This window comes from Aedes albopictus, chromosome 3, assembly GCF_035046485.1.
Source record: "Aedes albopictus strain Foshan chromosome 3, AalbF5, whole genome shotgun sequence".
NCBI classification, from domain to species: domain Eukaryota; kingdom Metazoa; phylum Arthropoda; class Insecta; order Diptera; family Culicidae; genus Aedes; species Aedes albopictus.
The window spans coordinates 122,503,440-122,527,210 of record NC_085138.1 but is presented as its reverse complement, the minus strand read 5'-3'; the positions used below and the strand labels follow the sequence as shown (position 1 = coordinate 122,527,210).

At 44.1% G+C, this 23,771-nt stretch overlaps 1 protein-coding gene across 1 annotated transcript in view; it reads right to left on the bottom strand.

Moving 5' to 3' along the window:
* The window catches only part of LOC109433280 (uncharacterized membrane protein DDB_G0293934), a 509,917-nt gene that overhangs the window by 468,380 nt on the left and 17,766 nt on the right, over positions 1-23,771 (bottom strand). The gene's annotated exons all lie outside the window — the stretch shown is intronic.

The window sequence follows — 23,771 nt, the reverse complement described above, 5'->3', positions numbered from 1 at the left end:
TGTCCCCACGGCACTGAAGTCCTCTTTGATAGTGTGGCTGCAGCCTACCGCGGGGTTTCGCTGTGTCGTTCTCCAGATCACAGGCACTTCGTAATTGGTGAGAGTTCTTTCTGAGGTACGTTTAGCAATGATGGCAGCCTTGCAGCATACTTAGTGCCGCAGTGAACCGGTGTCGTAATGGAAGTAGACTTCGACGCTAACCACATCCGTAAATGTCGAAGGGAGGGGCCAAGAAATGTTATATATGCCGGTTATAAACTGGCGCAGGCTTGTTGATCAGGTTGTTGGCGGCCAGTTAGGTGATTTCAATACCGTAGAATACAGTAGAGCAAAAACTGGTGGCAGCTGTCACGCGCCAAAGTACCTATCTGTCGCTAATCCGACGGCTCTCGATAGCATTGTGATGAGCTTGAGACGGCTTCTACAGCAGTTTTTGATGCTTCCAAAGCGGAACTTGAAAGTCGAAGTACGGCCGATTACAACCGTAAGGATCTGGTCCGTTTTCCGTACTTTGGGATTGGCTGGGACCATGATTTTGGGACCATGTTTCTGAAAGGGCAAACATGACAGCAGACGCTCTCCACATCTTAATTCAGTCCTGAATGGGACTTATATTGGCGCTACCAGAGGTTCTATAAGCGTTTCAGAGGCCTGATGGAGCTACTGTTAAGTTTATGAAGTGACAATAAGAAGCTTCATGGATCTTCCAAGCGTTTCAGGGGTTTCAAGGCATTCCAGATTGTTCCAAAGATCCCGGAGAGATTTCAGTGGAGTGAGCGGTCATGTGTAGCATAGTTGTCCCATGTTCTATAAGATTTCCTATTAACATGGTACAACTATGCTGCTCACGGCAGTGAGGGTTTTAGTAACGTTTCAGTGGATATCAATGTTCTCCAGCGGGAACTACCGCGCGATCACACTACTGAGCGCTGCCTACAAGATACTCTCTCAAATTTTATGCCGCCGATTGCAAGAGAGTTCATGGGACAATATCAGGCTGGATTCATGGGTGAACGCGCTACAACGGATCAGATGTTCACCATCCGCCAGGTGTTGCAGGTGATACAATCGATCGAGAGCAGCTATGGCAGGTTATTCACGAATACGGATTCCCAGATAAACTGATACGATTGGGCAAGGCGACGATGGCGGCAACGTACATCCGACTAAAGAGTGAAGCCAGGCGAATCGGATTAGTCATTAACGTGTCGAAGACAAAGTACATGATGGCAAAGTGCTCCAGGGAGCAATATCCACCCCCGCCACCCCAAATTTATATCGACGGTGATGAAATAGAGGCGGTTGAAGAATTCGTGTACTTGGGCTCACTGGTGACCGCCGACAACGACACCAGCAGAGAAATTCAGAGGCGTATTGTGGCAGGAAATCGTGCTTACTTTATACTCCACAGAACTCTACGATCGAATAAAGTTCGCCGTAACACAAAGTTAACTATCTACAAAACGCTGATTAGACCGGTAATCCTCTATGGGCACGAAACATGAACCCTACGTGCAGAAGACCAACGCGCCCTTGGAGTTTTCGAACGGAAGGTGTTGCGTACCATCTACGGTGGAGTGCAGATGGAAGATGGGACTTGGAGACGGTGAATGAACCACGAGCTGCATCAGCTGCTGAGAGAACCAACCATCGGCCATACTGCGAAAATCGGGAGGCTACGGTGGACGGGTCAAGTCATCAAGATGTCAGATCGCAACCCGACTAAAATGGTTCTCGAGAGTCATCCGAGACGTGGAGCGCAGCGAGCTAGGTGGGTCGACCAAGTGGAGTACGATCTGCGGACCCTACGCAGAGTGCGGAGCTGGAGACAAACAGCCATGGACCGAGTGGAATGGAGGCGGCTACTATGTACAGCAGAGGCAAATTTCCCGAATGGAGGAGAACGTGCCTCTAGAGCCGACCTACTGATACAGCAGAGGCCACCCGGCCTTAGCCTGATCGGTAAGGTAAGCAGGGTCTTCCAGAGGGACTTCTAAATTTCTACGTAAAATCGGATATCCACGTGGAATTGAATATCCACGTGGAATTGCGCTCATATTCTCTCCCAGGATTTTTCTTTGAGGTTTTCGGAGTTTCTCCTTAAAAATTTTGAATATGTTCGCCTTTCGATACTCTAAGAACTTTTTTTTAGATGTCCAAGTTTTTCCCAGAGTTTCTTCCGAAGTCCTTATAGAGATTTCTCCAATAGGTCTTCCAGAGTTTCTCACCATTCTTCAACTGGATTCCTTCAGATATTTCTCCGGGCATTTCTTACAGGGAATTACGTAAGTTATCCCAGAAAAATAGAAAAAAAAACCTTGGGAAATTCCTGCAGAGAACTCCGAGACCAACGATTGAAGAAAAACCACACAAAATTTCACAACAATTTCTGGGAATAATTCCAAAAAAGTCTTGAAAAATGTGTAAACAACTACGAGAAAAAGCATAGCAAAAGCTCTGTTATCAAAAGAACTGTGAGAACAGCTCCATAAGAAATACCAGCAATAGCTTCTGCAGAAACTCCATAAGGCAATCCGGAGAAAATGTCCGTATAAATACCAAAAAAATCTCTGACACATTCCAAAACGAACAAAAGAAGCAATCTTCCGAGAGCAGTGAAACTTCAACACAAACAAATCCGCGAGAACATATAGGAAGTGTCCCGGCAGTAACTGTGGAAATCCCGGGAGAAAATCTGGATTTCTTGACGAAATGACCGGATAAACTCCGATAGAAATCCCGGAAAGAACTCCTACAGAAAACTTGGGATAAAATTCTTACGAAATCCTTAGAGAAGCTCTTCTTAGTAGACCTCCCAGAAATAACCCCTGTAGAAACTCTGAGAAAAACCATGGGAAGATCTCCTGCGGAAGTCCGAAGAGGAACACCGGAGAGAATCGCAAAAAAAAACAAATCCTCAGAAAAGCTCTTGGAAACATACCGCAACAACATTCGAGAGATACTCTGAGAGAGACTCTTGTGGAGATCTCGGGGGAAAATCCAGGAACATGTTCAACAAAAATTCCGGAACCCCGGGAAAAATCTCACGTGGGCCATGGAAGCAATACCGGAAAAACCTACAAAAGAAGTTCTAAGAAAATGTGTCGGAATTCAGAGTTCCTGGAAGATTCCCAAGAAAGAATCCCGGAAGGAACTGTTCGAAGCTTGGGAAATGCCGATAGGAATCCGGGAGAAACTCCGGGGGGAGGGGGGGATTTATAAAGGAATACAAACAAAATTGGGGAGTTTCTAAAGAAGAAGATTTTTTTAGGATAAGGAGATTGTATTCAGTAAAGTACGTATTTTGTCGTTAAAATTTGTTCAGTTTTAATGCTGAACACGAAAAGCGAGATTATTTCAACATGTTGTACAAAATACAACAGCGCGATCGCTCGAGGGTTGAAGGCATGGGCACGTTCAATGCTTCCAGTGAGCTATTCGCTCTTTCAAGGAAGCACGACAGTAGACAACGGACTAGCATACAACGCCCAGTGGCGCAGCCGAAAACTTTTCCTGACAGCTGCGGAGGGAATCGAACCCGCGCTCCTCAGCACGATGCGACTACATGCTTGGTGACACTAGCCGCACGACTACGAAGCCACGAAGCCAGTTGGCGAAATCGTAGTGTCAGCCGGGTCACCACACCAAGATCGCAACGGATATCTAGTGGTTGTTGTAGCAAAGATTTGAGTTAACGTTCCAGAAGAACGCTAGACTATAGAGACCTGCTCACAAGGGGGTTGGTTGTCCATAGCGGTTGAAAGGTTCCTGCTAAGATATGTTGGAGAGCTACCACTGAGGATGTCGAGGTCACTGTACTCGAAAATGTCGCATAGCGTTGTCCTTCAAGATTCAGAGCGAGCAACCCTACCACCGTCAACCCCCCACGGTGTGGTAGGCCTTGAAATCGTCGAGTAGCTTCACACCGACATCCGGGAGGTAATCGTATTACGTACGCTGATAGCTACCTAATTGACCTCCTGAAGACCCTGAACTCATGGAGGATCCCGGTCACGAGACGATTTAAATCCGACAGAATATGGTATTTATTAGCCATTTGTGTTAGACAGAACCTTATTAGTTTTGGTAGCGCTGGGACTGATTAACTGGTACTTGCCAGCAGAGATGCCATATATACAGATTTATCTGTATTATACAGATTTTTGAGCATCCGTAACGATTTCGTTTTATATGAAATACAGATTTTTGAGCTAGAGAGGCCATTTTATTTTTGTATGAGATACAGATTTTTCGTCAAAATTTTGTATGGGATACAGATTTTTGAAAATAGTGATACAGATTTTTCAAAAAATCATCTGGCATCCCTGCTTGCCAGAGATATCAGGTTTCAGACGAGATTCGTTTCCGGTCGTAACAGAGCCCTATCAGTAGCAGGGTAAGGGCAAGGATGAGCTGGCGGTAGAAAAAAACGGTGTTGAAATTTTGATGGTTGGGGTAGCGACAGTAGCGTTCAGTGACATGTCGTTTGTAGGGTCAATCCGGGAAAAGATCAACATGACTTCCTACGTTGTCCTTGCAACGTAGAGCCCGTCGAGTCTCGAGTTCGTCGAGACTTTCACTTGCTGCGTCGTCCAGTAGCAGGCGTGAGAGCCGTATCACCAACTTCAAGATCTCCTCTCGGCGCCACCAAGGATTGTCTGCTAATCCCGGTGTTCAAAGCGTCCGTATTGACGGAGCTTTGGCTACCAGACGATATAGCTCCGGTAGGGCTTTTCGCCGATATGCCGAAGTCGACCCACCGATTCTTGTTGAGGCAGGGCTTCCGACACGCTGGTGCTACGGCTGTCAAGGCAGACTGCAGACTGGGATTAGGTGCCGGAGTCAACCTGACGTTTTCAGTGGCGACAGCGCTTCAGGTAAGCCGGCACCACGACGACCCCAAATCATGTGTTCTGTGTTTTGCTGCCTTCTGACTCCGATGGGGTTGGAGCAGGAAAACATTGATTTATCAAGCATTCCAGCGGTGGTGTGGTGGTGAGATTAGAGTTGTAGGATTGATGGACTTTCCGTGACTTGGGGTTAGCCCTAGGGTTGTCTATTGGAAAAGCATTGCAGTACGGGAAATATTTCCTCAAGTACGCTGGGCATTGTTGTTGTGTCTGACTTGGCCATGGTAGACCTAGGAATTGACTCAGGTTGAATTGAGTAGGTCGACGATATTAGCAAAGAAGTTGCCACGTCAGAACGTGGAACAAAGTCCATGGAACGAATAGTCCAACGAGAAATGAGCGATTTTGACGGACGCGGGCGGTGATGCTGCAGCATCAAACGTGGCAGAACGTGGGACGATACAAACAGAAAGGGCTGCACCAGACCCGTTTCTGTCGGGAAAAGACGCAGCCTGTGAAAAGCAACACGAAAGTTATACCAGATCTCAATGCATCCAGCAACGGCTTCCTGTAGGGATAAGGATGTGAGCCTCCTGATAGATGGACGTGAGTTTCTTGAAAGGTGGAAACAGCACTTCGATGATCACCTGAACGAAGCACAGAAGGTCCCTCGAGATAGTGTGGGAGTTTGTCTACCCCGAACCCTTCTTCTTCTTCTTCTTTTTGGCTCTACGTCCCCACTGGGACTTGGCCTGCCTCTCTTCAACTCAGTGTTCTTCGAGCACTTCCACAGTTATTAATTGAAGGGCTTCCTTTGCCTGCCATAGCATGAATTTGTATATTGTGAGGCAAGTACAATGATACACTATGCCCAGGGAGTCGAGAAAATTTTCCCGACCGGAACGGGAATCGAACCCGCCGTCTCCGGATTGGCGATCCATAGCCACAACCACTAGGCTAACTGGAGACCCCGAACCCTTACTAACAGCTAATGAGTTGACGAATGAAGCTTCTTCATTGAAGAGTATAAAATGGGTTTTAACGATTGAGAAAGGGTATCCCAAACCGTCTCCAAAACCATTAAACAGACCGGTCATCCCATCCGGTCCTACCTAGATGCAGTTAGTTAGCACAATTCCTCGCTCAACCTGTCATAACTCATCGCGCGGTAATCAAGCGCGTCCCACTTCTGAAGATTCTTTCCAACCACAATAGGAGCTCATATTTTAAACCCAATCAACCTGCTCCGCTCAGAATATGTGTATGTCTCTTATTGTTGTTGTTGGTCTGCCTCATTTCACTCCCAGTTGACCAGCGTCACAACCGCCGCCGCCGCCGCCGCCGCCTGACGAACAATGCCATCCATTATTTTCCGTGCCCGATGGCTTCCCGCGGACCCAGCCAAATCTCCGTCGCCACTCATTTCCCAGAGCAGCCAGCGCCAAGAGGCAATTCATCACCTCGCGCCCTTTCGCGTGTACCATAACTCCAGCGTGCACATACCTACTCTCTTTCGCATGACTTTGACGTCCGTCGACTCTCGGGAGAGAAATCCATCTTCCTGCGTTTCGGGACAGGGCGGCAGCCCGCCCGCGGGACCAGACGGGACGATTTTGGACGCGTAAATATTTGATCCCGAACGTATGTATCATTCCACGCCGGCCGCGCATTGACTCGTCTAATAGGTGAGATGTGCTGTGCTGTGACGTGCCATGCACGCAACCTTCCGGGATGACGGACCCGGTGGGGTTGACGAAGCCAGCATTCGATGAAGCCGTGCTGTGGTAAATATTTGAAGTTGTCCCCCTGCGCTCCACACCGCCTCCGCACCAGGCAATCAGACCTAAGTAAGCGACTCAATCTTCTAACTCAGCGCTCGGTAATCGCCCGGACTGAGCTTAGAGCCTGGGTGTGAACAGCGGGGATTGTAAAAGATCTGAAGAAACGCACCGCCTCTGCCTACCTGCTAGAAGAGAGAGAGGTCATCGTCGTCATCATCGATCGACAAAGCGAACAACGAATCTCTCCATCATCCGCGCGCGCACCCCGACCCGAGACTTGTCAAGAGTGGTGGGTATTTGCGCAGGTCAAACAGTCATTGCCCGCCACGCTGCCGCGTCGCTTGTTTGGGCTCGCACCGAGGTATTAAGCACAAGTACCGCTCTCTCCTGCACACACAATCGAGTCGATTGTCAAATAGGTGCGTTTACCGAGAATAACGGATTAACCGGGGGCGCGTCCATTCGCGTCCGGCTTAATCCCTCGCTTGGGAGATCCTCGTCAGCGCGCAGTTATGACAGGTCGATAAAAATCTTAATACCAACATCAACAAATTAGGGAGGAAATTCAAAATCGCCATCGTCGCCTACACCTTGGTTCGGATGAGACGACCGGTGACCAATAAATCTCACTTCCCGAAATCCAATTTAAACTTGGGTGCATGTGAATGGTATGGTGGGCACCGAGCGAACCATTTTCCGTTTATTTTTATTGTGTTGACGTGTGGTCGGTGGTCGCGAGGTTCCTCTGGCTGTGGTTCGCGATTTCCACGAGGAGACGCAACCTAACCGCGAGTGCCATATTTCTTACGTTTATTATTATTTATGATGCCCGCCGCCAACAACCTTTTCTTCGGGATTTTATTGCCAGCAGCAGCCAACACCGAACCGAGCGACCCGAACTCTGAACACCACACGCCGAGCCGCGCCGCGCCGGCTAACTGGCCAAATGGGAAAGGTACATTGTTATGGCAGTTACACCTATTTCGGTACGACGGCAGCAACCAGCCAACCAGTCAGCGTGTGTGTCGCACAAAACTACCAAATGGGCTAGCGACGTTTTATTACGATTGCGGAGTCAGGGTCGGTTCTGTAGTGTGGCTGAAGTTATTGATTTTCATAAATGTTGTTTATTCAAACCCTGAAAGTTATTGAAAAAACTGAATTGAAGCAGGTGACGGCCAACAGTTATAGAGAAGTAGTAAAGCTTAACTTATCCAAGGGCTTCTTCTTAGAGTCACGTCCCAACTAGACCGAGTCTGCTTCTCAGCTTGAGGTAGTGCAGCAAGATCACAGTGATTAAGTTGGGTGACGCGTAATACAGACTTCATTGAAGTCAATATCCTCTTCTCAGCATCTGATTACTTCTAGGCTACAAGTAACCTTACGGAAAATGAGATACCATCAAGGGGAATGGAGTAAGCAAGGACCTCAAACAGGCCTTTATTAGACTTCGTATGTCAAAGAACGGTTTTGGAGGAGAAGAACGCAGCGAGGGCGGTAATGCTGCAGCAAGGGACCCGACAGAACATGGAACGTTACAAACAGAAGCGGAAACAGCAGACCCGCTTCTTTCGGGAGAAAAACGCCGCCTGGAAGAAGCGGAGTGCGAATAAATGGAACTGCTGTGCCGTTCCCAAGAAACACGGAAGTTCTATCAGAAGCTCATCGCATCCCGCAACAGCTTCGTGCAGCGAGCCGAAATATGCAGGGATAAGGACGGAGGCCTTTTTGACGGATGGATGTGAGGTGATCGAAAGGTGGAAGCAGCGTGGATAACATAGGCACAGGCGACCACGGCAACGGAGGAAACGACGACGCCTGTGAGCGGAGGATGAAAATGCCACGCTGAGGGAAGTTAAGGATGCCATTCACCAGCTCAAAACTAACAAAGAAGCTGGTAAGGATGGTATCGCAGCTGAACTCATCAAGATGGGCCCAGAAAATGATTTTCACAAAATCCTATCAATTTGTGTGCTTTGCGGACGACATGGACATTATTGCCAGAATATTTGGAACGGTGGCAGAGCTGTACAACCGCCTGCAACGCGAAGCAGCAAAGGTCGAACTGGTGGTGAATGTCTCAAAAACAAAGTACATGCTGGTAGGCGGAACCGAACACGACCGGCTCCGTCTGGGTAGTAGTGTTACGATAGACGGGAATACTTTCGAGGTGGTGGAGGAATTCGTCTACCTCGGATCCTTACTGACGGCTGACAATAACGTGAGCCGTGAAATTCGGAAGCGCATCATCAGCGAAAGTCGGACCTACTACGCGCGCCAGAAGAAACTGTGGTCGAAAAAGATTCACCCACGCACCAAATGCACCATGAACAAAACGCTAATAAGACCGGCGATCCTCTACGGACACGAAACTTGGACCATGCTCGAAGAGGACCTGTAAGCATTCGGAGTTTTCGAGCGACGAGCGAACCACGAGTTCGCTGCAATTTACGGCGAATCCAGCATCCAGAAGGTGGCCAAAGCAGTATCCTGTGAGCAGGGCATGTAGCAAGAATGCCGGACAACAACCCTGCAAAGCTGGTGTTTGCTACTGATCCGGTTGGCACAATAAGGTATGGAGCGCAAAGAGCACGATGCGATGGGCGGACCAGGTGGAACGTGACTTGGCGAGCATTGGCTGCGACCGAGGATGGAGAGTGCCAGCCACAAACCGAGTATTGTCGCGTACTATTGTTGATTAACTCTTATCTTAAATGTGATGTAGAAAAAATAAATGTATGTATGTCAATGATGGTGGCCAGGCAGGACCACTAGAAACTCATGGCAACTGCGGCAGCGGCAGACTCCGTGAAGTCAAAGATTCCGAAGTCTACCAAGACGTAGGTCTTCGCTCTCGCGGGTAGCCCCAAAAGTGTGGCGGATGCGACAAGCATTCGCAGAAGTCTGTAAGGCAGCCGTCAGATGAGGAGCTACCAGATGGCTCCCGTAGGGGCAGCAGGGACTGCAGTCCTGGGGCCTGACGAACCCCACCGCTTGCGAGTCAGCCGCGTAGTTGCCGGCTACTAACCCCAATTCAAGGTGTCAAGCGACCCGTGCCGAGGAATGAGTGATCGAGGGGGTTAAAAAGATGCTCGATCTTTAACGGAGCCTGTGGAGTACCTGGGCACCCCCCACAGTAAGCTGTCCCTTACCGCGTTAATGCAAGGCTCTAGCGTGGTGGACCTTATTTCCCGTGCTACTCGTAGAATGAATCATGAACAAACACTTTGAAATCGGAATCAAGGTGAAAGCAGTGGTGCGTTCAACCCCTTCGCAAGAAGCGGGTTGATGAGGTCTCCGACAAGGAGAAGTGAGGAGTCAGACGCTGGGAGCTGCGTACGCAGCTCAAGTGTGGGAGCTCCTGTCCACCAGCCGGTGGAGACAATGGACAGAGCGTGGCTGCTGAGGGCCGTCAGCCAAGAAAACAAAGGACGGTCCGCAATAGATGTGGCTGAGCAGCAGCTTGGCAAAATCATCGACATCGACATCTACTAAGTCGAACATAAGCAAATACCTGAAAACGGCCTTGCTTCGACTTAGGGAGTCGATCGATGATGCCAAGCAGGAGCACGCGGTACTCGCGTTGCTGACTGCTGCAGCGGCGGAACCTACAAAGAAGAAAGTGCCAAAGTTGAGTCAAACGAAGGCCTTCTCCATCGCAGGTAGTCAGAGGAAAGTGGATGCGACTGCTCGCGACAAACGGGACAAGCACTCGCAGAAGCGGGCGAGGCAGCCGTCAGGTGAGGAGCTGTCTGGCGGCGTCCGCAAAGTCAGGCGCATAATTACCCCGAAAGTCGGCAACAATGGCGGAAAGTCGGACCTCAGCCAGGGTTCCCGGAAAGCTGGGATGGGTGGGCCTGAAAAGGCTGACCCGTCCCGGAACGATGGGAACAAGGGGTTGCGACCGTTGGTTGGTTCTCAGCAGCCACATAGTAGGGCGAACCAAGGGAAGGACCCTCCTTGGACGAAGGTTGTGCGGAAGAAGAAGAAGACGAATCCGCTGGTAGAAGTACAGGACGCCAAGCCAACGCGCAGGAGGGTACGTGCCAAGTGCGAGAAAGGCGACGCGCTCATAATCAAAACGGAACAGTCCAAGTACTCGGACCTCTTGAAGGCGATGCGAAGCGACGCCAAGCTTGAGGATCTTGAAGCTGACGAACGCACTATTAGACGTACTCGTACGGACGAGATGATCCTTGAGTTGAAGCGCTAGAAGGATCACAAGGGCGCCATCTACAAGAGGCTGGCAGAAGAGGTCCTTGGTGAGGGTGTAGAGGTGAGGGCTCTCACACATGAGGCGACTCTAAAGGTCAAAGACCTAGACGAGGTTACCGAAGTGGGCGAGCTCGTCACGGCACTGCGGCAACAGTGTGATGTGCAGGTGGCCGCCGCAGCCGTCAGGCCACGAAAGGGGCCAGCTGGGACACAGATAGCATTGGTTCAACTACCTGTGGCGGACGTTAAGAAGTCCGTTAAAGTAGGGAGGATAAAGGTGAGCTGGTGTGTATGTCCTCTGACATTCCACGAGCCACCAGAGGTTTGATTTAGGTGTTTGGAACCAGGACACAAGTCGTGGGACTGCAAAGGCCCCGACAGGCGCAAACTATGTAGGTGATGCGGCGCTGAAGGTCATAAGACCCAAAGCGGCACGAGTCTACCCATCTGTATGATCTGTACTCGGAAATCCGCGAACAACAAACATCCGACGGGTGGTCCAAGGTTCCCGGCCTTCAAGAAAGTCGCAGTGAACAAATCACAGTGCAGGTAACGCAGCTGAACCTGAACCACTGTGACGCGGCTCAGCAACTGCTTTGTCAGGCGGTTTCTGAGTGGAAGACGGATATCGCCATCATAGCAGACCCCTTTCGAGTACTCGCCTGAAACGGCAATTGGGTCGCGGATGGGTCCAGAAAAATGGCGGCAATATGGACGACGGGTAAATACCCCGTCCAGCAGTTGGTGTCTACTACCTATGAGGGCTTCGTGGTCACCATAATAAAAGGGGTCTTCTTCTGTAGATGTTATGCGCCTCCGCGGTGGCCGAGCGAGCTTTTCACGCAGATTATGGACCGCATGACGACCATGCTAACAGCGTGAAGGCCGGTGGCAATAGCAGGTGACTTCAGTGCGTGGGCCATGGAATGGGGAAGCCGTTTCACGAACCAGCGCGGTCAGATCCTGCTAGAGACACTGTCCATACTAGATGTCGACCTGGCTAATGTCGGTACCAAGAGTACCTATAGTCGAAACGGAGCGGATTCAATTATTGACGTGACCTTTCGTAGTCCTGGCTTAACAAGTAGTTCAAACTGGAGAGTAAGCGGTAGCCCAACTATCAGAAATCATCTGGCGGTTCGCTAGAGTAGCGACTACAACAACAGCAGGCAGCGGGTAGAGAAAGAGGCGGCTAGGCCAAGGCCAAACCCTCGCAGGTAGAAGACATCATATTTCGACCAAGGTGTATTTAGGGAAGCGCTCCACCATGAACAGAACCAACTCGGGAACCGGCTGGTAGCGGTGCTCCCGCGTGATTGCGATGCGACCATGCCTAGGCGAGTGCACCCTAGAAATGGGAGACCACCGGCTTACTGGTGGACTCAAACGATTGGTGACCTGCACCACGCCCGCCTATGGACTAGGTGACGGACGCAGCGAATACGATCCAAGGAAGAACGAAACCAACGACAGGTGGTGTTCGTCGCTGCAAAAACCGAGCTGAAGACTGAGATAAGGGCAAGACAAAAGGCTTGTTTCGAGGGTCTCTGTCTCTGTCCTACGGAGGAATCTCCAGAGATGATCCTAGTCCTTGACCTCCTTTCGTAGGACAGCCGGGACTGGAACTTAACGTCCCTTAACGTAGGTAAGGCCCAGGACCGGACAGAGTTCCAATCCTGGCCCTCATAGTAGCTATTACAGAGGCTTCCGGGATGTTCAGGATAGCAGACCTGGCAGCAGAAATGCCCAAAAGTTTGGAAGAGGCAGAGCCTGGTTCTATTGCCGAAGGTGGGGAAACAACCCGAAGATCCGTCAGTATAGAAACGGCGGGGAAGGTGCTTGAAAAGATCATCCAGTTCGGCTTCCGGAAGGGGAGGAACCGCCGAGATAGCGTTCCAGCGTAAGAGAAGGGAGATTCGCTACTGTGCGGTAGTGACTCTGGATGTAAGGAACGCGTTCAATAGCGCCAGTTCGTCGGCTATTACCGATGCGTTCCTGCGTCTGGAGATACCCGGGCACCTGCACAAGACTCTCGGAAGTTACTTCCAGAATTGAGTACTAGTTCACGACACAGAGGTGGGTCGGAATTGTTTTCACATGACCTCAGGAGTCCCGCAAAGTTCCATCCTGGGTCCGGTGTTATGGAATGTCATGTACGACAAGGTGTTGAGGTTAGAGTTTTCGGTGAGGGTGGAGATCGTCGGCTTTGCTGACGACATTACGCTGGAAGTCTAGCGCAGAGCAGAGACGTTGGCGGCAATGGTTTAGTATATCGAGGATGTACACTACCCGTCATAAGTACGGACTCACAAAAAGTATTGCAACAATATTGCACCACCCTGACTCACCTCGGTATCTCCAAAACATGAGGACTTACAGAAATGCTGTCTTCAGTAAAGTTATTCAGGAGCCCAAAAGCAACAACTTTTCTGAAGGAGGCATTTTTGTAGGTGATCTGGTTTTAGAGATATCGAGGTGAGTCAGGGTGATGCAATATTGTTGCAATACTTTTTGTGAGTCCGTACTTATGACGGGTAGTGTAGTCCTGCCTCCTTCGTTGGCTGTTTAAGGTGGGTCCAGCTCAAGTGTCTGATGAGCAGATTATTCCCTTTATTGGTTACGACCCTCCTAGAATTCACTCATTTGCTAAGTTCAACCCTGTCTGCCCCTGTCAGGTAACCCGGTAAGCAAACTGCTGCTTTTCCAACCATTATTGTGGCCACCGCTACACGTTGCAGAGATTGAAATGAATGAAATAATCAGGATCCATAAATATTGGAACCGAAACGGAACGGAACGGCTTGCGATAACGGAGCCAGCAACAACGAACGCTCAGCGCGCGCGATCTGGCTTTGACAGGCTGAAATATCCGTTCGGATGCGGGATGGAGTTACCCCCCGACCCAACTACCACATAATGCGAGATAAGCCACCAACTGTCGCACCGCATGGTCCCCCAGAAGTCTCAGTTTCAGTCAGTGTGACAATTACCTACCTACCCCACTAGATCTCACCTGTGCGGGTGACGCGGCGGCGGTGTTGGCGACGGGGATAAGCACAAGGACCTACGATGCGACGGGTCGGTAATACCGGTAGGCTCGACAGCGATGATGACGACCAGCGACGTCGATGGTCTCGGCGACGACGGCGGCGTGCGAATAACGAGAAACAATGGAATAACCGCGACGCGACGTGGCGGTGGACTTCATCTTGATAGGGCGCGGAAAACTGGAAAGAATGTACGACTTTGTTCGGAACCGAGCTGGCGCGGTCCTTAAGTGGTGAGATTTATGAAATATTTTTGCGCTCGTTAGTGCTGGAGAAGAGCAGCAGCGGTCAGATTTAACGCCCGTGAGTTGGGCACTTGAGCAAGAACTGTGCTCGGCTCGGTGTGGTCAAAGGCGAAGAAGAGCCCATTTATTAGAAGGCCAAGCAGCACGGCGGAGGTGACTGCTGTAGTGCTATCGCCCTCCAAGTGAGGTGACAATTCCGGAAAACAATAGCCAAATTGGGAGCAATTGTTCGCGAAGAATTCCATTTGCTACCTCACCTCGGTTGGAAGCGGTGGCGGCGGTGGCAAACGGTTGTTGTGTCAATGGTGGTTAGGTATTTCTTTTCATTATCGCGATGATGGTCCCCGGAGAGACGTTCATTGTGCGCTTTTGTGGGCCACGAGTGAGCAATGTGGCGATACGGTGATGCCGATAGGCGTTTGTAATTGACACTTTGAAAAGTTTGTTTGATATATGGATGAGGCCACCAGGTGTGATTATGGGGGTTTTAACAGAAGGGTCTGTGTGAGCTTGTTTATGCAGGCTGGAAAGGAATACGTTTATCCAACAAAATCGTATGTGGTTAAGGTAGAGTCACTCTGGGTGCTACAAATATATGCCTCTAAAATTCTTCACAAACACTAAGCAACCATCATAAATGGCAATTCACTATAAAAGTCGACCCTGGGCTGCTGCAACACTTCCCCTAAACCATAATTTGCGTATAATCAAGTAGATGTAGTACGATTTTCACTATATATGGTGACTTAACACATCATCCATTCATCCCGCTCCCGCCCATGAGGGAATTTACTTGCATTTTGTCGTCGCTAGGTGTCTTTGCAGCCTAAAACAGAACTCAATTTCAAACCATGTGCTTTTGAGATGAATACGAATTCAGGTTAACCACTGTACATAAAATCTTCTCGTGGTGTAGTTGTAATGCGCCTGTGTTGTGAGTAGGATTCATGAGTTCGAGTCTCACCGAGTGGACGAGTAATTTTTCCGCAAACTTCACCTGAAATTGTCCATTTGTCACTCACACCAGTGTTAATATAGTCTAGCTTTAGAATCAAATAAAACTTCAATTCGACATAGTTTCAGTTCTATATTCTACTTACTAATTCTGTGAAGGATTCAGCAAATGATTCTTTCGAGATTTTTTCGCAGATTGGGTTGTTATTGCATCTGAAAATTCCTGAGTTCATCCTAGGATTCCTTTGGAGCCTTCTCCAGGGCTTCCTTCATGGATTTCTCCCGGAATCGCTTCAGATGTTTTATATGTTTTTCTTTGGATTTTTTTGAGGGTTTCTCTCGGGATTCGTTCTGAGATGTCTTCATTGATTTCTCCCGACTTTACTTCCAGAATTCTTTTAAGTATTTCTCCCGAGATTCAGTTAGGGATTTCTTTGGGTTTCGCCCAATATTCACTGATGAAATTCTTTCATGGATTCCTCCAAGGATTCCATCGGGAATTTGTCGCTAAACTCCTTAAGAGATTCCTCCCGGGATTTGTTCATTAATTTTTGCCGGTATTCTTTCGGAAAATTCTCACGACATTTTTCCGGAATTCCTTCAGGAATCTCTTATTGGATTCTTTCAAGAGTTTCTCTGTAGGAAACCAAATATTCATTCCTCTTGATATTGGTGCAGGTTCTCTTCAATGATTCCTTCAAAGATTCCTTCTACGATTCCCAAGAAATTTTCCGGGACTTTTTCAGAGAGCTCTGACGGGATTCTTTCAGGGATTTCTTCAGAATATTCAAAAGAACTTCTTTCAAGAGTCTTTCAGTACCAATTCCAAGATTCTTTTAGGAATTCTTTCAGAGATTTTCGCCGGGATTTCTTCAGGCATTTCTGCCGGGTTTTGTGCATGGATTTTTAAAGAATTTTTCCCAGGATTTTTTCATTGCGTTGTCCCAGGTTTTTCATAGATTCTTCCCGAATTTCTTTTAGGGATTCTTTTCGAGATTGTTTCAGTAATTTTCAAGCATTCCCCGCAATTCCGTTAGGACAGAGGTTCCCAAACTTTTTGCTACCGCGGCGCCTTTTGACATTTTTAAAAATGTCACGGCGCACCTACAACTCTTCACAAAAAAGTTTTATCATTTCTTCACTTGGTCGGCGTTGAGACCGGATCATGCGTTTTTTAATGGTTTTGGGAAATATGTTCTGCAGGCACTTGAAATATCAAATCCAGATAGTTATTTTCTCAAATATTTTTATTCTTCTATAATGAAATATCTGCATCGAAATAACGCCGAAAAGTTCAGATCTGTCAAATTTCTGTGCTTTTATTTGCCTGTCAAAAAATCGCTCGATCCACTCTGATTTATCGCCGACCACTAGTTCAATCATTTGGTAAAACATTTGAAATACAAACCACATAAAAACCATCAATATCCTGTTTTCTTAGAATCTAAAAACTAGGTTCTTGAAATGCCTATTTTTGGAAAGAAAAATTGCGTGAAGATTTCCAGAACTAAACAAAAAAATGTAGTTTCTGCGCGATAACAATGCAAAATCTGCAAATTTGTAACATAGTGTGGTTTGTGAAATAGATTGTTTAGAACTTGTGACAACGACACAACACGAAAGAGGGAATTTTCAGAATAATGTTTGAAATCGACAAACAAATTATAGCAGAATTGTTTTGCGGTAGTGGTGTTATTTAAAATATCATCCCAATATGTTTGAGACAGCTTGAAGACAGGAACATTGACAGTTATAATTCTGAGAAAAACTTCAAAAAGGTCCTTGAAATATTTAGTTTGAATTGCAAGCCATTGATAAAATTGAAAACTATGCTCATTCATATAAAATTACTATTAACAATTTCTGAAACTTAACGAAAATTGTCAAAACTCCAGAAAATTCAAAAATATTGGAAAAACATATTTTTTTTTTTAATTTTTTATATATGTGTATTTTAGCGTTTGCAAATTCTACTCTCAAACATAATCTTAAAATTTCATGTGTCATCAGAAATTACACTAGTAGAACATTCGATGATTTTGCAATATTCATTTATTTATAATTAAATTTTAGGAAAAATGAGCCCCCTTTGAGTGACTTTCTTTTGAAGACCTCCTCAAAAAGGCAAGACTTTGAAAAGTAATAAAAAGAGCTGTGGAGCGAAACTAGTTTTACTAAATTTTGGCTCAAGAGCCTGTGGCGCACCTTAGAATTTTTCACGGCGCACCAGGGCGATGCGGCGCACAGTTTGGGGAGTACTGTTTACTCACTAGTCAAAGTTACATTCCTTTTTTTTTCAGATTCTTCCAGGAACAAGAGTAGAATTTTTTGAAAACTGCTAATTGGCTTTAAAAAAAATGCTAATATGAATAAAAACACTGTTGTTTCCATAATTCCAAAACTCCATCAAAATGCCAACACGAATTTCATTATAATCTGAGGTTTCACCATATAGTGACAAAATGTTTGTTAGAATACCTTTCGCCGGATACAAAAAGAAATTATGCTGAAAATTTCGGATTTTTTTTTTTTTAAATCTGCAATTATGTATGCCGTCAAGGATCCAATCAATAATGACCCCAGAACTTTTGCAAAAGTTTCGCCGGATATTCGCTAGAAACTATACCTAAAACAGAAAGATCAGGAATCAAAAATGTTTTAGATATCTAGATATTCTATAAAAATATGGCCATCCATGAATTCTTCAGAAATTCTAGCGTAATATCGGGGGAAAATTATTCATAATTGAAATTTCCGTTAGCTTAGTGTTTTTTTTTTAAGAATTCCGCATGCAACTTTTCGAAAAGCACGTTTGGAACCTTTCTATATGATTCTACCGAAAATTCCTGCAGCGTTTCTGCTAAATATCCAATAATGACAAGTTTTTTTTGTTATTTGTGAGTTTTAATTTAAGTTAATTCTTCACAAAAGTGACATTTTTTTTTAATTCAATATTTAAAAACAATGACATTCTTCAGAAACATTTTGAATAACTAACAAAAAATTTTAGAGTTCTTGGTAGAATCCATTCGAAATTCTTCTAGGAAGCCAACTAGAAGTTATTTCAGAAATCCCGTTAAGCTTTTAACAAAAAATACTGAAAATTCTTCTTATGTTCTGAATGTTTTTATGGAAATAACGTTCAGGCTTTCGTCATGAATTCTTCACAATTTTTGAATCTGAAAAAAAACCCTTCCAGAAGCGTCCGTTTCACAAGGAATTCCTTTGTAGCTTTTCGAAAGAATTCTGTCGAAATATTATCACAAATGCTATGAGAAGCTGCAACGTGACTTCTGGGATCATCCGGTCTACGGTTAAATAATTGAAAAAAAGAAAAAAAAGGAATGCAACATGAAATTAAAGTGAAGATCTCCTGATTCTACACAAATTTATTTGCTTACCCTATCTTCCAGAAAAATTTCAGAAAGAACTTCTACAGGAATTTATGAAGAAATCTGTACACTAACTTCTGAAGAAATCCCTGGGAACATCCTGAAAGCGTCTTTAGAGGAATTTTTGTAGGATTATCTAAAATCCATAGAAAAATGTCAAAAGAAATCCATGGAGGGCTTTCTAATGAAATCTTTCACGGATTTTCCGACGAAATCACTAGATGAATTCCAGAAATCCCACAGAAGGATCCCTACAAAATTATAAGGAAGAATTTCTGATAATCCTAGGCGTGTTAGCGGAATGCCTATAAGTAAGAGAAAATCGAGTTGAAAACTGTTCCGTACAATTCCAACCATGTGTTTGCATATTGCATACTATGACAGATACGTAAAGCATTGTTCAGTTAGAATCCGGACGCAAAGGAAAATTTATTGTGACGCTCTCAATGATCATAATCATATTTTTTTACAGCAGTCTGATCATAAACAAGTCCTCTATTGATGGTGAAAATTTCATCGATTTTCTTGCTACGAGTGAAAAGTTATTTCAGATTGAAGACAAGTGAAGGAAAAAAATCTTGCACAAACACGCTGAAAATTAAGCGTGGTCAGGTACGACAGTTGCGAAAAATGTTAATTTCTCCATAACCATTATGTGTGATGTGCACAGATGTTGTTAACCATGCCAAGAGGAAGTGCCCAAGGAAGATTGAAGTTTATGTTCATGGATAAATCTGCTTGGAATATCAAGATTTGCCAGGAAGTTCGAACTCTGGACATCGTTTTCTCACATCACGATTTTGACACCAAATATGTACAAAGATGATAACCTCAAGAATCGCGTGCTGCTTTTCAAAACTGCACACAAGGGATCTGTAGAGGTTTGAGCCAATTTGGTGAGCTATCACGACAGTCTGAGATGTGTAGTGGTGTCATCACTGTTGGATAGTGTTTATTAACGAAAAAACACTCAAATTTCGCTTCTTTGGAATTCACTGAATAGCCTTTAATTTCGCAAGAAGAGAAATATTTGACAAAGTTTCTTTGGAATCCTAATCAGATTGGGAGAGGGTCTCAGGACACTACAGAGATGACCTGATTGTTAAACAAATCCGCCGAAGGGGTTGTTGTTAAAATTTACTACCATTGTGCAGATTTTTAAGGAAGTAATCACGGAAAAAATGAGAAAATGTATTAAAAATTAAATGAAATAATTTTAATGATATTTTTCCATGAAACTACAGTAAATTATCTTTGTTTTGAGGGCTTCACCTTTTCTGTTTGTTATTCCACCTCTGAGATATAAGTGATTATCTGCGTCCGGATTCTAACTGGACAATGCTTTACTTAGAACTCAACTATAGGTCAGCTTCAGTGTTTCGTACTTGACACGACTTTCTCGAGGATTTCCCAGTACGTATTTGATGTTGCATAAGATGATAAAGTGGAGGCGATATGCGTACATTTTACATACGCCTAAATGGAGGCATGTACGCATATGACCTCCATTTTATCATCTTATGCAACATCTTATACGATCACTGGTTGACTGGATTCTGATCCAATCCATTTGAAATTTTCCAAGTGAATCATTTGAACTTTTTCTGGAGAAATATTTTGTGTAATTTCCGAAATTGAAATTAATTTCTAAAGCAAGTCCTGGTGAAAATTGTGATGAGTTCTTGAAGAGCGGAGACAATAATTTTTAAAAGAAATCCTGAAAGTAATTACAGAAAAAAATGGAAGATTTTCTTAAATAAACCTGGTAGAATTTCTGAAGAATTTTCCAAAAGAATCCCTGGACAAATTTCTAAATAAATATCTACAAGAATTTCTGAAGTATGAAGTGTGAAATTTCGTAAAGTAAGCCAAAAAAGAATTCCTGAAAGTGTTCATGGAAATTTGTTTGAAAGAAATTCTTAAGCAAACCCTAAAGAACAATTTCTATAGAATCCCTGAAGATTTTTTGAAAGAACTCAAGAAGAAATTTCTGAATCATTTTCAAGAAGGATTTCTGAAAAACCCCTGAAAAATTTTTGAATGAATTTCTGAAAAAAATCCTGGGATTCTGAAATTCCTGAAGCAATTGGCGCAGGATTATCTTAAAGAGTTCTTTGTGGAATTTATTGAGGAATCCCTAGTATAGTTTCTGGCGGATTTCCTAGAGCAATCCCTGGAGAAAATTTTCTGGATGAAGGAAAGAATTGAACGATTTTTTTTTCCAAAGAATCCATGAAAAAAGTTGCTGTGGAATTTCTGGTGCATCTTTGGAAAAAAAATCCTGCAGGAATTGGAGCTTTTAAAAGAAGGTACAGATAAATTTCTGAAAAAAAATCCTTGAATTTTTTTTTACTGGAGAAATTTTTGAATAAATATCTGGAAGAATTTCGGGAGTATCTCTGGACGAATTTCTCAGAGTACCGCTGAAAGAATTTATAAGAAATATTCGTGAAGGGTCTTATGCAATCCAGAGAAGATTTTCTACACGAATTCTTCGTGCAAGTTTTGATCTCATATGAAATTCCATGAGGCAACCCATGGGATATTAAAAAATCTCTCGAAATACATCTGAAGACACTCCTACAGAAATTTCGAAGAAGTTCCTGGAGGAATTACCAGAGCAAGCCCTGAAGAAATTTTCCGAATAAATTCTTAGAAGATTTCCCAAAAAAATCCGTGAAAGGATTTTTTGGAAAAGTTTATGAAAACCTTTGGAAACATTTCTATTAAAACTTATCTGGAGAAAAGTTCTTGAAGAATTATCTGATACAATTAATGCATTTCCTTTTTTAAGATTTTTTTTCTAAAGAAATTTCCATTATGAAGCAGTCTCTGAGAAAAAAAATCCATATGAACCCTTTGACAGAATGTTGTTTTTGACATAATTTATTCAGAAATTCCTGGGAAAATTTCTGGTAAAATCATGGAAAATTTCCAAAAAAACGATCCGTAAATTTTAAGAAGGATTTTCTTTTAATTTCGGAAGTGATTCCCCCAGACAACCAGTACTCGTATAAGATGTTGCATAAGATGATAAAGTGGAGGCCATATGCGTGCATGCCTCCGTTTAGGCGCATGTAAAATGTACGTATATCGCCTCCACTTTAACATCTTATACAACATCTTATACGATCACTGGTTGACTGGGCCTGGACGACTTTCTCAAAAGAATGTCTGAAGCAATTATGTTTTTTTAAATTTCCATAAAAAAAAGCTGAAGGAACCCCTAGAGCAATCACAGAAAAAATACCTGGAGGAATTTCCTTCCCAAAAACCGGAAGAATCATTCAAAGTTTTTATTTTTTATTTTGAAAGACTTTGTTTAGAAATTAAGAAGAATAAAAAAAAACTACGAAAGAAATATGAACGAATCTTTGAAGGAATTACTAGATAAATGTCTTAAGGAATATCTAGAGAAATTTCTTTGAATCCTTGGTGTCGGAAAACACCATGAAGGAATTTAAACTTTTGTAGGATTATTTGGATGATTTTCTGAAAAACTCCTCAAAGAGAGTGGTGAGATTGTGGAACATTCCCAAAACAGAGAAAGCCTGTGTTTTGATCCAGAACAAATTGAACAAAAATGTACCAGACGGCGTGATCTTTTACAACCCGACTGTTTAAAAAAATTCATAAATTTGTGTGACCTGTTGATTTGTGTATCGAAGAAGCTTGTGTAATAATAACACTTAACACTGCCATACCATAAATCACATTACCTCAAAACACTGGGAACAGTATTTTTTTCAACTTCCAATATCTCAGCCGTTTTTCATTCGGTTTGCAATATGTTTGAACTAATCATGAATGTCATATGTTTAAAATATCAATTGCAATTATTTTGATCATTTTATTTCGAGAAATCCTTCGATAATGCCTTCAATAATTCATTCGGCAGTGCTTTTGGGAACTTGTTTGCAAACTTTACAGGATTTTTTTGGTAATTTCTTGGAAATTTCCCATAATTTTTATTCGGTTTTATTTTCTGGTAAATCTTTCGAGATTTTCTACATTTTCTAATTTTTGACGTTTTCAGAATTTTGCCGGCAAATTTCATAAGGAATCTTTCGGTAATCCCTTCAAAAATTACTTGAAATTTGTTCGACAAACCAATGGGAATCTTTTTCCGATTTTTCTTTAAAAATCTATTCTGCAACTCTCATAGGTATTTTTTCAGAAATATCTTTGAAAAATTCTTCGGAAAATTCTATGAAAATTTCCTCAGCAATTCCATTGAGAGTTTCTCAGGCGGTTTTCGGGTTTTTTTTTCTGATAAGTTCCTTTGGTAATTGATAAATCAACTCCATTTTCAGATTCTTTCGGTTATTCTTTAGGAAATTGCAATTCCTTTGTAAATTCCTTCTTAAATGAATTTGTTGACAAATTCCTTCAGCTATCCCAATTGAAAATTTGTGAATTTCCAAAACTATTCCATGAGGAATAACCAAAGGAATGACTAAAAAAAGTAAACTACAAGCAATCAATCAAATAACTGCTTGGTACTAACAGGTATCCTCAGTTTGTGAGTGTTTGTGATTTTCTATTTCCGGACCAGAACGGCGCCTGTTTCTCGTATGTAGACTAAAGTACACTGAAACGGTATCTGTTCACTCAAAAAACGAATTTTTGACAGAAAGATGAAGAGTCGAGTCACATATACCAAACAACTCATTTCGTCGAATGGGGATGATGTATGTATGTGTGTATGTATGTATGTCTGTGCGCAAAAAAAGTTCACTTACTTTTAAGGCACTTCCCATTGGCCGATATTACGGTTTATAGCTCGAATCGAACCAAAATTTTACCGCATTGTTTGCTATTGTAAATGATCGGTCAACGAGTTCCGAAGTAATGTTCATTTTAGTGATCCGGGCCAGCACCGATGAACTGGTCATATACAAAACTGAACCAAATTCTATCATGCAAAACATCAAGTTGCGCCGAATTTTGTAAACTTTTGCATGGTTGACTAATTTTATGCGGAAATCAGCAATGAAAACCACAAAACCACGATATCGGTCAAAAATCCAAGACTAGAAAAGGCGGCTGTTTTAAGGAGTTTAAGGCTCTTAAACCATGCAATATGGGTATATTTGGTATGGGGAGGATGTCCGGAGTGCGAAAATGAGAACCAGAATATTCCAGATGGCGGCTCAAAATCTAAGATGGTGGCCTAAAATTCAAGATGGCAGTTGTTTTAAGGAGTTCTAGGCTCTTTAAGCCATGCAATATGGGTATATTTGGTATAGAGACGATGCCCGGAGTCCAAAAATAACGACCAGAATAT